Here is a 13,607-nt window from a genome sequence, read left to right as displayed (position 1 = left end):
GAGCAGTGGCAGTTTTAAGTAGCTCTGACAGCTTCCAGCCCTTCTGCTCCTTCTCTGAGTCGCAGCTAAATGCTGCTTAAGACACAGCCGGAGGCGCTGGGGGGGATTTTTATCACACGCTGCCCACTGACCAACGCACGCAGCCTCCCTCTGGCCTTCAATCAGGCTGGGGGGCTGATGCTGGAGCTGCGTGTGGGTCACTGGGCTCTGTGGGGCTCGAGGCCAGCCCCAGGGGTGCCTGCAGGGGCCCAAGGGCAGCGTGTGGGTGATGCACAGCAGGTGCCGGGGGCATGGGAAGGGGCCTGAGGTCACGGGAGGCTCGGCACAGCCGGGGCAGCAGATAGGCAGCAACAGGTCCTGCCCCGTGCACCCACCCCACCCGGCGCCAGCAGCCTGCCGGGGGCAGAGGCAGCTTGTCAGGCACCACGAGAGCTGGTGTTGTGCAAGAAAATCGATCGCTGCCTGCTCCAGCAGCTGCAGCCGGGGGCTGAGCAGCCCCGCGAGTGCCCAGCGCTCCCCGTGCGGTGCCGGTGGTGGGAGCGGGTGGCGAGCCACAGCTGCAGCCCCCAGCACAGCCCCCCCAGGGCAGTAAGATGTGGGGGGCTGTGCCCGGAGCCCTGCAGCTGTGGGGGCAGCCCAGGGAGCCCCTGAGATGCTGCTGGGGGTGGATGGTCCACCAGGAGCGTGGGTGCTGCTGCAGGTGGTGCCCAGGGGCTCAGGGCAGGGCTGGTGCATCCGTCCCGGTGGGCACAGGGCTCTGGTGGTGCACGGGGTGACAGGGGACAGCTCCTGGGTGTAACGGGTCAGCAGTGAAGCTGCTCGAGCTGCCACCCACCAACGAGCAGTGGGGCGGGAAGGCTCCGAGCTGCCCTGCAGCATCCAAGTGCAGGGATCCCCTCGGCTGCACGCTCACTGACTCAGTGGCATCGGGAGAGCTGAAATAAATGCCTGCCCTTCACATGCTGCCGCACAAGCATCTTAAATGGGAAGCGGTGGCTGCTCCGCAGAGCCCGTGTCGGGTCTGGGCTGCAGCTCTGGCAGCGGGAGGGAGGCAGAGCCCAGCTCCCAGCCCCAGACTGGAACGCGTGGAGGTGTCTGCTGGTAATTGCACGTCCTTCTCTTTGATCAGGCGCCGCGGCTGATGCTGCCCTGGCAATGGCAGAGAGCTGCAGAGAACACAGACACATCCAGCAGGACCCAAATCCGTGCCCTGTTTCAAATGATTTCTGTAATCCCATCAGGCAGGAATGAAGCAGCAAGGTAGCCCCGGCACGGGCAGGCTGGGGGAGAGGCGCTGTGCCAGGAGGCTGAGCGCAGCAGGGAGAATGTCCCCGGGCTGGGAGAGGGCACACAGGGAGAAATTGGGGGTGACAGAAGGGCTGGGGGGTGGGAGTGCTGCTGGGGCTGCGGGGCTGGGGCTGCTGAACCCGAAACTCCACGCGTGGAATGGGGTGGGACGGCTGTGCCTGGCCCCAGGGCTGATGCTGGGACCGGGGCATCCCATACTGGTACCTGATGGGCTCCCCCGGCCCGGCTGGGTGCTGCGGGGCACTGGAGAGGCGGGGGCTGCTCCCAGGGCCGTGGCAAAATTCTTTTTTGGGGGATGTTCCGACGGGCAGGGCTGTGCCAGGGCACCACGGGGCTGCGGGCGGGTGGAGAGGGGCCTGTGCGGAGCGCCCAGGGTGGGTACAGGGCACGGCGGGACGGGCTGCTGGGGCGCTGCGGGGGTGCCCAGGGTGGTTGGGGGTGCTCAGAGCCCTGCAGGGGCTTCGTGGGCAGGGTGGGACCCCCAGGACACCGCAGGGACCCCCAGGAGCGGGATGCTCACGGCCACACCGGGATGCTCGGGGCGCTGCGGGGTGCCCCGGGCGGTGCCGCTGCCGGTGCCCCCCTCCCGGGGGTCTGCCGGTGCCGGTGCCCGGGAGGGATCCCCGGTGCCGGTGCGGTCCCGGGGGTGCGGTCCCGGGGTGTCCGAGCCCCGCCGGGGCCGGGTGCCCCTCTCCGCGCATCCCTCGGAAGCGGGGCGGGTCCCGGGGGCCTCTCGGTGATACCGGCGGCGGCAGCGAAGGGGTGCTGCGGCGGCGGCCCCTCCCCCGCCCGCCCCCGCCGTGCACGCGCCGCGCGCTCCCGGTGCGGGGTCGGGGCCGGACTGAGCGGAGCGCGGGGCGCGGAGCAGCCGCCGCCGCCGCCGCCGCCCCCGGCATGGCCCAGCCGCGCCGCCGCCCCCGACGGTGAGTGCGCCCCGACGGCCCCGGCCGGCACCCACCGGGCGGGCGGGGAGGGGGGCACCGGGACGGGGGGCACCGGGCGGCCGGGATGGGGCTCCCAAGGGAGGGAAGGGGCTGGTCCCGGTGCCGGTGCCGGTGCCGGTGGCGGTGCCGGTGCCGGTGCCGGGGGGGCCGTGCCGTGCCGTGCCGTGGCCGCCGTCCCGCGCGGTGTGGCGGGGGTTAACGGGCGGGGCGGCGGTAACGGCGGGGGTTAACGGGGCCGGATGAGCGGCCGCGGCGAGCCGGCGGGTTGCCATGGCGACGGGCTGAAAGGGGGATTGTGCGCCCGCCCAGCTGCGCGGCCCCCCCGGCTCGGCTCGACCCGCTCCATCCCGGCCCGGCCCGGCCCGGCCATCGCGGCTCTGCCCCGTGCCGCCGGCTCCAGCCCGGCCCGGTTCGGCCCGGCTCGGCTCGGAGCCGCCGTTCCCGGCCCCCTGTGCCCAGCGGGTGCACAGCCGGGCTCCGCCGCGCAGGGTGCGCCCGGCCCCGGGTAGGGCGCACGGGGCGCTGCCGGGGGGCTCCGGCACCGTGCGCCTTGGGCAGGGCCCGGCTCCGCCGCGCTCGAAGCCGTGCAGCGGGACCAGGGGCAGCACCGAGGGGCGTGCTGCAGGCGGGCAGGATGCTCCGGACACGGCAGCCCTGGTCCGCACCCAACACCCTCCAGCCAGCCGCTCTCCGCACCACGCTGTCCCCGATGGCAGCGCATCCCGGCTCCCCTGCTTGCAGCCCTTCCCGAGGCTGCAGGTGGCTGTGCCGTGAAGCAGGAGGGCTGGAGGTGCCCCCGTTGCCCATCACGCAGTGCTCTCGGGAAGCACACACGTACCCCCTTGACCTCCCCGCGCTGGACCAGAGCATCCTCGGCACCCTCCGGGGCAGGGCTGGGTGCCCCCAGGTCCCCGTGGGAGCAGGGCTCTGCGGGCGGCAGCCACCGGAGCCGGTGTCTGCAAAATGGTTAAACGCTGACATTTAGAGGTCACGCTTTTAGCATTGTGCATGTGTTTGCTTCATTTGCATTTGCAGTTAGCCCAGATCCTCGCTTTGCCGCTCGCATGTGCAGTTGCCATGGTTACACGGTACAGTCGGGATGGGGAGCTGGGTTGGACACCTGCAGACGTGCGGCTCCGAACCTCCCGAGCACCGGGGAGACGCGGGGCAGGCTCCGGCCGCGGGCACGTGGGCGCCGCGCAGCCGTGTGCTCGGGAAATGGAGCCCCGGTGCCCATCTTGGCAGGGGCTGCGTGCCGCCACCTCGTGCAGCCTTACGAGCCTTGCAGCACGCGTTCAGGGCAGCCCTGCTGGAGAGGAAGGCTGAGCCCATACCCAGGATGCTGCCCTGCCCCTCACATCTGGATCTGCCCCTTTCACAGACCCCGTGCGCAGGCTCTGCACCCATGGAGGTGCCGGGCAGGTTGGTGCTGCTTTGCCCCATGCCCAGCAGCCTGCCGGGGCTCCAAAAGGTGGTTTGGGAATTGGCAGGGCACTCGCTGAGGCTGCAGCTGTGGAGGTGGCAGCTTCTCTGGCTCTCCCCAGGGTCCGCTCAGTGTGCTTGGGGTTTTGTGGGCAGGGACATGACCCCGGGGACTTTTGACAAGGATGGCATTGAGTCCGTGAGGGAGAGCGAGGAGATGGTGACTGCCAGACCCTTCTGACAGGTCCCTGTTGGCTTTGCCGTTGGGTCAAGGGAGGAGGGATTTTAGGACACCTTGTTTGGAAGGGATCTGGAGGTCATCGAGTCCTTTCAGCTCCACCTAAGCCATCCCTGACCAACAGCAGCTCTGCCAGCTCCTGGTTCTCCCCCATGACTGCAGTTCTGCCACCTCCCCAGCACCTTGCTGCAGCCTGCCCTTCCCCTCCCTGCCGGGAGCCACCTCTGTGTGGCAGGTGGGCGAGAAGGGAAGCCCTCGGAGCCATCCAGAGCCAACTGTGGCCTCGGACAGACCTCCGTGGTGTGCCCAGGTGGCACTGGTGGCAGCCACAGTGGTGAGGAACCCGGGTAGAAGTGTGGAGGGATGGTGGGAGTCGGTGTGGATGGGGCACGGAGCGTGGCGAGCTGCTTTCTGGGCATGGCCTGGGGAGGAGCCACAGAAGACCCTAAGGAGTTTCATGCACGGCACAGGAGGGCTGAGCACCCACGAGGTCTGTGCCCCAGTGCAGAGATGGGCACTCAGGAGCGATGGACAGGGACAGCTTGGCTCTGTCCTTAGGGCTTTAGTGCCGCTGGGATGGGACAGTTGTTTGCTCCCTGTGGCATCCCGGACAGTGATTCCTCTGCTGATAAGCCATGGTTATCTGCTGCTGCTGACAGAGCGTTTTGGAAGGCTCTTCTAAACCAGGGATTGGCACTTGAACCTGCATCCCCAGCCAAAGCCAGGGCGTGCGCAGGTCCGTGGCACGGAGTCTGGCAAGGGCACAGCAGGAGAAGCCAGCAGGATGCGTCCTGGTGCTGGGTGCTCAGGGGGAAGCCGTGGCAGAGGCAGAGCTGCGTGGTGCCGCACACCGGCCGAGAAGCTCTGGTGGTCTCCTAACACGACGTGCCCGGGGACAGGGGGCAGGGAGCGGGCTCTGCCCGGCGCTCTGTGTGCTGTCCTCAGCAGGATTCTGCAGGGCGTGTGAGGGGAATGAATAAAAGGTCCTGCCATCACCAGCGCTGGTGGTTTGAACCCACATCACTCAGTCCCTGGAGGGAATCTGACTGAGGAGGAGCTGGGGGGAACGGGAGCTGCAGGAGGGAGCAGGAGCTTGGGGACGCTGCCACGTCCTGCCCGCTGCATGCGGCGCTTGGAAGTTTTGCCTGCTGAGGATACGTGCCAGTTGTTTGGTCGCTTGTCTGGGCTCACGAGAGGTGATATTGTGGTGCGTGATGACACCGTGCTCCTGCTTCCTGCAGGCACATGAGGAACCCCTGCCCTTGCTGCGTTGTCCGTCCTGCAGGGCGCAGGGCGTGGGGCGATGTCTGTGAGCAGGGCTTTGTGCCGGGCAGCGCTGTTTGGGCTGGGACTGCCTTGGCAAGGAGCTCTGGGGATTGTTGGTAAAGAAGCCGTGTTCCTGACACTGCAAAACGCAGAGCAGCGTAGTAACATCTGTTATTTTCAAACTGCTTCCCAGCGTGAGCATACCCTGCGAGGTGCCTGGCAAGCGGAGCTGAAGCTCTGCCTTGTGGACAGATGCTCTGGCCGTGCCAGCGGAGCAGGTGGCAAAGTTTGGGAAAGGTTGCGTTAGGGAGCATTACAGGGCTCTGGCTGTGCCTGAGCCTTGTTTGGGTCTGGGCCGGGGCTGCTGGGGCTCTCCGAAGGCGAGGCCGTTTGGCAGAGCCTCAGGAAGGTTTCTGAGACGGGCACGGGGAGGAGACTTCTGAGAACACCCTTGGCATCACGGTGCCTTCTGTGCGGGGCGCTGCAGAGATTTGCCCAACGCAGCCCCTCACGGAGAGCTGCCACCCTGCGGGAGCACGAGAAGCACGCCCCGGGGTGTGGTGTGACCTGTGGGTCGCTGGCACGGGGGTGGCCACGCACAGAAAGTGACTGAACAAGGCAAGGATCTTCGGGCTGGGAAAGAAACAACAGAGGATGGATCAGACAGAGCTACAGAAATCACGGGAGGCCAGGAGAGAAAGGATGGAGGTTAACTGCTCCCTGATTCTTGCCATGCAAGTACAAGGTCACATCAAACGCCGCTAGCAGGAGGTGCAAACCAGGAGGAGGGGATCTGCCGCTCACAGCCGTGCTGCCAGAGCACACAAGTCCTCAGAACAAGGTGTTGCGAACAGCAAAACCTTACGCTGGCTCCAGGAGAAATGGGACAAGTTCAAGAAGGACAAGAGGTTCCCTGAGGACCAATAAATACACGGAGATACACTTGGACAGCTCCTGAGCTGCAAATTGCTCATACTTCAGGCTAGCGGCAGGGAAGCGGGCAGGGCAGGGCAGGGCAGGGCGCACCTTTGCTTTGAGCCGTGATTTCCGTGATGTGCCCGTGGGAAGGCTGCAGCCAGCAGGAAGCTCTGGGCTCTGCACTGGGTTTATCCCTGCCCAGCTCTGAGCTGGCACGGGGCAGGCCCTTGCTGCGTGCAGGATGCTCTCCCCTCTAGCAGCTGGGCTCCTGCCCCGGTGCTGCCCCAGAGCTCGCTGCATGTAGGGGGCACGGTGGCATCGCACGGATCCTGTTAGGGATCCTCTCCCTCTCCTCCCATCCCCTGGCCCATACTGACACCGGGAAACAGTCTCAGTCCTGCTCCTGGTTTTGTGCCCAGCTGAGAAAAGCCTCGTGTCCTGCTGTCAGTGAGGGTGCAGCTCAGCACGGGGTGCAAGAAGGCTGTCCTCACAGCTCCCGGCTGGTTTAGCAACACCCAGGGACAGCAGGGAGCCACGAGGCTGGGCCTGGGAGAGGTTTTGTGGGAGGAGAGCCTGTGTTGGGCTGGGAGACGAGGGCACGGGGCTGGGCTGTAAGGGCACAGGCCCTGGGGAGCTGGGTGGCCGTGGTGCTGCCAAGCTGCTGATGGGAACGTGCTCTCCATCTCCGCCTCGCTGCCATTTTGTTCACCGCTGCCCCTGGGCCCTCCCGCTCAGATGCTCACACGCTGAGGTTGTTTGGATGCTCACAGCCTTCAGGGGAGCCACGCAGTCACCTCTTGGCCGCAGAAACCTCCTCCGGCCCCCGCAGGGAGCAAGGCTTCAAAGCGGGCATCTGCCGAGGCAGAGCTGTGCTCGGGGACCCCGGCAGGGAGCACGGGCGCGTTCCTGGCACCGGGGCCGCCTCTCCTTGGCACTGCTGGTCCCTGCAGCCCGCCTGCTTGTCCTGCTTCATCCTTGCCTCCCAGGGCATCCGCAGGCTGCCTGATTTGCTCCGGTTCAGCTTATTTCTTAACACTAGGCAGCCTTTACAGTAAAACACATTAAAGGATTTTTGCCAGAGGTTTAAGGCTTTCTGCTTTTTGTGCTTGAAGATAGAAAATATGGGAGGAGAAAGCTACAAGGGAAAAATATAAAGTACATTTTGGATTAAATTTAAACAGGCTTCTTTCCTAGCTGCTGGCTTGCATGGCCTCAAGTCCTCAGCATGCCTTAGCAGCACGAGCAAGAGGGATTTTGCAGAGCTGCCCTGCTGCCGGCTGACCCTCCAGCCCGCCTGTTCTCTGTGGTCTCCTTCTCGGTCGTGCCAGCTTTGGCTTTGTTTTGGGAACACGGGTGGCCAATGGCTCTTGCTGCAGGTGGAGGCTGAGCGGAGGCTGCCATGCACTAGGGCTGGGCTGTCAGCCCGCCTCCACCCCTCCAAGGCACAGGAGCTCAGCTCAGCTCTCCCGGTGCCCCCAGACAAAGCCTCGCCAGCAGCAGTTACCCTCGGTGGTGGGGTGGGGCGAGGATGCAGAGGGGCAGGGCGGCTTCTGCAGCACCTGCGTGCCTGCTCCGGGGGCGCACAAGTGTGAAATTCAATTTGTAGATAAGCCGTAGCGGGCGAGGAGCGCGGGGCCTGGCGTCTGCGGGAGGCAGGCAGTGTCTGGAGCAGCACAGCCTGCATGCACGGCGTGTCCTGCCTGCCAGCTCCTGGCCAGGCTGACGTCACCTCGCAGAGCGGTGGCTGCTGCAGGACGTGGCTGCTCGAAGCTGTCTCGTGTTCTCCCGGGGTCTGCAGCCCCGAGCTCGTCCCCCATCCCTGCACAGGGCCGGGGCGCAGCTGGCAGCAGGCAGGGGCTGATGCTGCAGGTGAGCTGGGCGGCTTGCAAGGACAGGCGCTGTGAGCAGGGCTGGCGCTTCCAGCAGCGCGTGGCATTTTCCCACCTCCATCTTCTCAAATTCCCTTCCTGATGTTTCCTGTGAGCCCTGCTTGCTGGCGGACACAGAGGGAGTGGGCATTACAGTCTCAGTAAATGCTCGTGCTGTTCTGTTCATCCCGTGCGTTGGACCCAGTGCTTGCAAATCCCTTTCTCCTGCCCCACTCCAGTAGCATCTGGGTCTCCCCTCCCTGAGCGCTCTGCAGAGCAGCAGCACAGCCCCTGCTGTGGGTGAAGACAATGCTGCTGTGAGCAGGGCAGCGCGGTCCCCTGAGCACTGAGCAGTGCCCTGGTGCTCTGCAGGAGCTGCCACCAGCAGTGCAGCCCGGGGAAAGCCACAGTGCCGCGAGGCAGTGGGTGGCTGCTGGTGCCACTGGGTCTGAACAGGCACCAGCGTGGTGGTATTAGGGCGATCAGCCTGTCCTGCTGTTCCTTGCCAGTCTTGGCTTTCCAGCTTCCTGAGGGAGTGAGCCTAGCCCTGCCGCCTGCTTTGTGATCCTAGAGGGGTGGCTCCGTGCGGATCACCTGCACGCCCCTTGCACAGGGATTTGCTGTCCTTGTGGAGCCGCTGTGCTCCATATCCTCGCTGCCTCGCTGGCTGACTTGGTGTCTGGTGGTGCAAGACAGGGCGGTGCAGGAAGGTGATGGGTGTACATTGCCAGATAACTTGGGACATTATCTCTGCACAGGGAAACAGAATAGTTACGTTGTCATTCAGCTTCCATGGAAAAGCTAGTTCCTGCTTCTCTCCAACCATTTTCCTTATATTTGTTCTTTGCCCCATTACTGATTACCTTCGCGCTGCATCATCCCCATGACCTGACTTACCGTTCAGCCCCATGAAACTTTGCTCAGCTGATGAAGTGATGGATAGTGATATCAGAAGAAATAGGTGACTGAGACAGGTGTCAGTAAAGGAAACAATCCTTTATCAGCTCTGCTGTTGAAACCGGAGGTTCTTACAACCGCATTCCAGATTACAACCTGTGATTAAGTGGTTTTGGCTTCCTGCTTTGAGTCAGTAAAAATGAAACACTGATGGCTTATTTTGGTGTAGCTGTTCCTGTTCAAAGCACTCTTGGATTTTGTTGTCCACCCTCTCCAGTCGCATTCGCAGGAAGTCTTTGTATTTTAAGCTGCAGTCGGTTCCTCTCTGCCCAGCCCACCTCCTTACATTTATAGAGCCTCCTCCGGACCACGCTATTCCATGGGAAGCATTGGCTGCGTGCGCTCAGCCTGCCTGCGCTCCCTGTGCTTCCCCAGCCTCCCTCCGGGCATGCGTCAGGCTGTTGGCACGGGTGGTGGGCAGGGCAGGGCAGTGTCCCGTGCAAGCTGCCCATGGCCCAGTGGCCAGAGGGGGGTCCCTGGCCTTGGTGCAACTGGGTGCCTAGAAAGGAGTGTGGGGGACTGGGATACCAGACATTTTGGGGAAGGACATGCCATCAGAGCTGGGTTTCGTACTTGCTGTTTGGTTTGGGGCCTTTCAGAAGCGGGGGTGCCACTGCACGAAACCAGCCTCTCTGGCACTGCTCTCCTTTCTTTATTAAATTTCAATCCTGCTGTTGCTAACTCAGGAAATACAAACATATTTGGACATAGAGTTTCGGAAGGTTGTTCCTCTGAAAAGAGTCTCGTGTTTGTGTAATTGCTCCCTAAAGTGGTTCAGTCATAACAATTAGTGTTGGAGGAAAAACCGGGGGCCCTGCTAGGCACGGTTGTTTCGGAGGCGGTTGTTCGGGAGAGGACACAGAAGCCGCTGCTCTGGCAGATGTGAGGGGGATGGCGACGAGCAGCTGGGATAATGTCAGCGCGCAGCTCGGCGGAGCTGGGGAAGGAAGCGCGGGGAGCGCTGCTTGTGCCGGCAGCGCGCTCTTTGCTGGGTGAGGTTTGCACCAGTTGCTAGCTGCAGAGCGTGGATCTCGGATCCACAAGCAAGCTTGTATTGCTTCAAAGTGGGTGCCTGGTGCTTGTTTGTGATGTGTTGGAGAGCAAGCGAGCTGCCTTGGCATGAACTGGTGCCAAGGGCTTGCTGGAAGCAGCTCGCCCGTCGGCTCGCCCCGAGCAGGTGTCTGGTAGTTCTGGGGTTCTGCAGACACATGTCAACAGCCAACCTGCCCGCATGAAGCGAGCACCGGGGCGATGCTGCCACTCACAGAGCTATTTCTCTAGTATGGCCGAGGTGGTTGATGCCCCACAGGTCACTAGCTGGCACTAGCCAGCCCAGTGCCCTTCAGGTGGCCTTGGCGGTGGGCCCGGTGCTGGGCTCAGCCCGTTGGGTGCTGAAGGGGTGGCTGGGCGCTGGAAGGGTTGCGGGCAGGGTCCAGGCTAGCCGAGAGGCCAGCAGCATGTCCCAGGAGCCCAAAGGGCCATTTTTGTCCTCCAGTGCTGCGTGTAGTGTTGGGCATTGCAATGTAAGAAGGATGTAAAGCTGTCAGCACCCAAGAGGGCTGTGAAGGTGGTGACGAGCCTAGAGGGCAGGATGTGTGAGGAGAGGCTGAGGTCCCTGGGTTTGTTCAGCCCCGAGCAGAGCAGGCTGAGGGGAGGCCTCATGGTGCCCTCACGAGGAGAGCGGAGGGGCAGGCGCTGAGCTCTGCTCTCTGGGGACAGCGACAGGACCCGAGGGAACGGCATGGAGCTGGGACAGGGCAGGGTCAGGCTGGGGATTAGGGAAAGGTTCTGCACCCAGAGGTGGTTGGGCACTGGGACAGGGTCCCCAGGGCAGTGGTCATGGCACCGAGCCTGGTAGAGTTCAAGAAGTGTTTGGACAACGCTTTCAGATGTAGAGTTTGTTTTTGGGGTGGTTCTGTATGGAGCCAGGAGTTGGACTCAATGATCCTGTGGGTCCCTTCCCATTCAATGGTTCTAGGAGCAGCTGAGGACACTTGGGTTTCTCAGGACTGGAGGACAGGAGGTTGGGGGTGTCCTCATAGCACCCTACATCATCCTGAGGAGGGGATGCGGGGAGGGAGGTGCTCCTTCCTTCTCCAGGTATGTAGTGACAGGATGTGGGAATGTCTCACAGCTGCACCAGGGGAGGTTCAGACTAGACATTAGCAAAAACTCCTTTACCAAGAAGATAGTTGGCAAGGGAAGAGCTTCCTAGGGAGGTGGTAGATGCCCAGCACCTGTCCGTGTTTGATGTATTTGGATAACGCTCGAGGAGATAATTCTTAACCTGGGGTCTGCCCTGAGGTATTCTGACTCTGACTCTCAGTCTCAGTGATCTCTGTGGACCCCTTCCAACTGGCACTACAGCTCTACCCTACTTTACACCATTCTGCCTCTCTTGCCAGCCTGGATGGGGCCCGTTTAGGATGCCGTACAGCAATGCCCCATCTGGCTATTGCTAAGGGCGCAGGGCGCAGCATGTGCAACCCTATTGCAGGGGCTTCTGGACAATCCTCCAGGGCTCTCTGATCTGCCAGGCTGGGTCAGGCGCTCTTCCTTCGCTGCCAGTTGTTCTGGCTGGGGAGCAAGCGCGTGTGTATCTGTGCCAAGGCCGTGGCACTGTGTTTGCTGTTTAGACAGTGGTTCTCATTAGCCTCTGCCCCTGCAGGGAAGCATTTGCGAACTGAATCCGTGCGAGCGGCAAGGTGAGGGAGAGAAAAGCTGCTGCCGTTTCTTTGTGCTGAGGTCAGGGAAGCTGCAACGTGAGATAATCCAGATTATTTCTACCCAGAACATGGCACTGAACGGCCTACTTCCAGCAGCTGTCTGTGAGCGGCGTGGAAGTCCGGCAGCCCACCAAGAGGCTGCTGCCGCTGCCCTCTTCACAGCCAGGGATCTGTCCCACAGCCTCTCGCTCGCACAGCAGCTGCTTGCTGTGCCATGCGGCCCTCCCCCAGCTTTCTGCACGCTCCTGGGAAGCAGTGAGTGGGAAGGTCAGTCGAAATGGAGACCGGCTCAAGGTGAACGTGTGGCCCACGCCCAGACAGCCCAGGCTGTCGAACACGGTTGTCCTTGGATCCTCTACGGAGGCCACCCTGCACTTGCCTCGGCAGTATTGGGTGCTTACCCCACCACTGTCCCTGCTGCAGTGCTCACCGGCTGTCCTTCAGCAGCATCGCCACTCCCTGCACAGTGACACTGAGATACTGCCTGCGTTTTTGGAGCTTCTGAAGCTAAATGGGAGTTGGAAGGGAGCCAGGTTATGTCACCCGCTGGGTTGTGTGCCTTCTGGAGGAGGCAGGAGCAGGGCGTCGAACAGTGCACTGGAATCGACACCAGAAATCACAGAATCACAGAATGGCTTGGGTTGGAAGGGACCTTAAAGCCCATCCACTTCCATCCCCCCCTGCCATGGTCAGGGATGCCACCCACTAGATCAGGTTGCCCAGCGCCTCATCCACCTGGTCTCAAACACCTTCAAGGTGTGGGTCACCCGCAGCTTCTCGGGGCAGCCAGTCCCAGTGAAAAAGAAAGTCTGGAAAGGCAGGAGTGTGGGCAAGGGAAAGGTCTGCCTTGCTCCTGGGGTCCTTCCCGAGGCGGGCAGGATCTGCTTCTTCCTGAAGGACCTTTCACCAGGCGTGGAGGAAATGGGGCCGGGCCATATCGCAGCAGGGGGCCGTTGGCACGGCAGCAGAAGCGGCACTGAAATTTCTAGGGATTTGGGGCAACATTTTTGCTGTTCTGAATGGGAGCTCTCGAGGATCTCGGTGTGTGTCTGGGAGTTGTCTAAGAGCTTCTGTCCCACATATGTTCCTGCGGCACTTAACCGAGGCTTCTCTTGAGGTCTCTTATCTTTCTTCTCCCCAGGGCATTGGATGCACAGCTGAGTGTCTCATTGGCTTCTGGTGTTCAGCTTTGCTTAAGTACTGGTGATACTGTGGGTAGAAGTTAGAAAAGGCAGGTCACAGGGAAGCATCTGGCAATTGAAGTGAATGAGGGTGAGGTTTGCGGCTGTTTTTCCCTCTGTACCACCAGAGTGACTGCGGTGCCGTGCTGTTGGAGGTGTTGCAGATGTGCCTTTGGGAGGAGGACGAGATGGGGACATGGGGCTCTCAGGGAGACCTGCAGAGCAGGGGACAGCTGTGGTGGGCTCCATGCTGCTGGGAAGCTTCCAGAGTGCTCTGCTCCCTCAGAGCCTCCTAAACACTGATGGTTTCATGGCCGAGATGGCTCTTCTTTCACTAGATGGTGACCAGTGCTGAGACACCAAGGGCAGGGACAGAGCTGCCAGCCAGGGGAATGAGAAGTGTAGGGGACTGGGCTGGAGGGGACACCGAGGTGTCATTTGCTCTGTCCACCTGCCTTGGAGCACCCTTTGCTGATGAGCTTACCTTTACCCTTCCCTGGTGTACACCTGGCTCTCCTTTCTTAACGTGGAAGCGTCTCCTCCAGCCACAAAAGGAATTATGCACTTCACTCACACGAGCGAAGCAGCAATATATTTATTGATGAAAATAGTGATTTAGCAGTGCTTAATTGTGAGCGAGACAGCGATTTAACAATTTTCTAATGGTAAATGTGACATTAACAAGATTCGTGATGGCAAGGCCACTTCATTATTTACTGCACAGAGGAGAGGGTCAGACTACAAGCCTCAGGGAGACCCTCACGGTGAGCCATGAGGTT

The sequence above is a fragment of the Aythya fuligula genome, chromosome 13 (assembly GCF_009819795.1).
Source record: "Aythya fuligula isolate bAytFul2 chromosome 13, bAytFul2.pri, whole genome shotgun sequence".
Lineage (NCBI taxonomy): Eukaryota > Metazoa > Chordata > Aves > Anseriformes > Anatidae > Aythya > Aythya fuligula.
The sequence above is the reverse complement of the archived record's forward strand: the minus strand, read 5'-3'. Positions refer to the sequence as shown.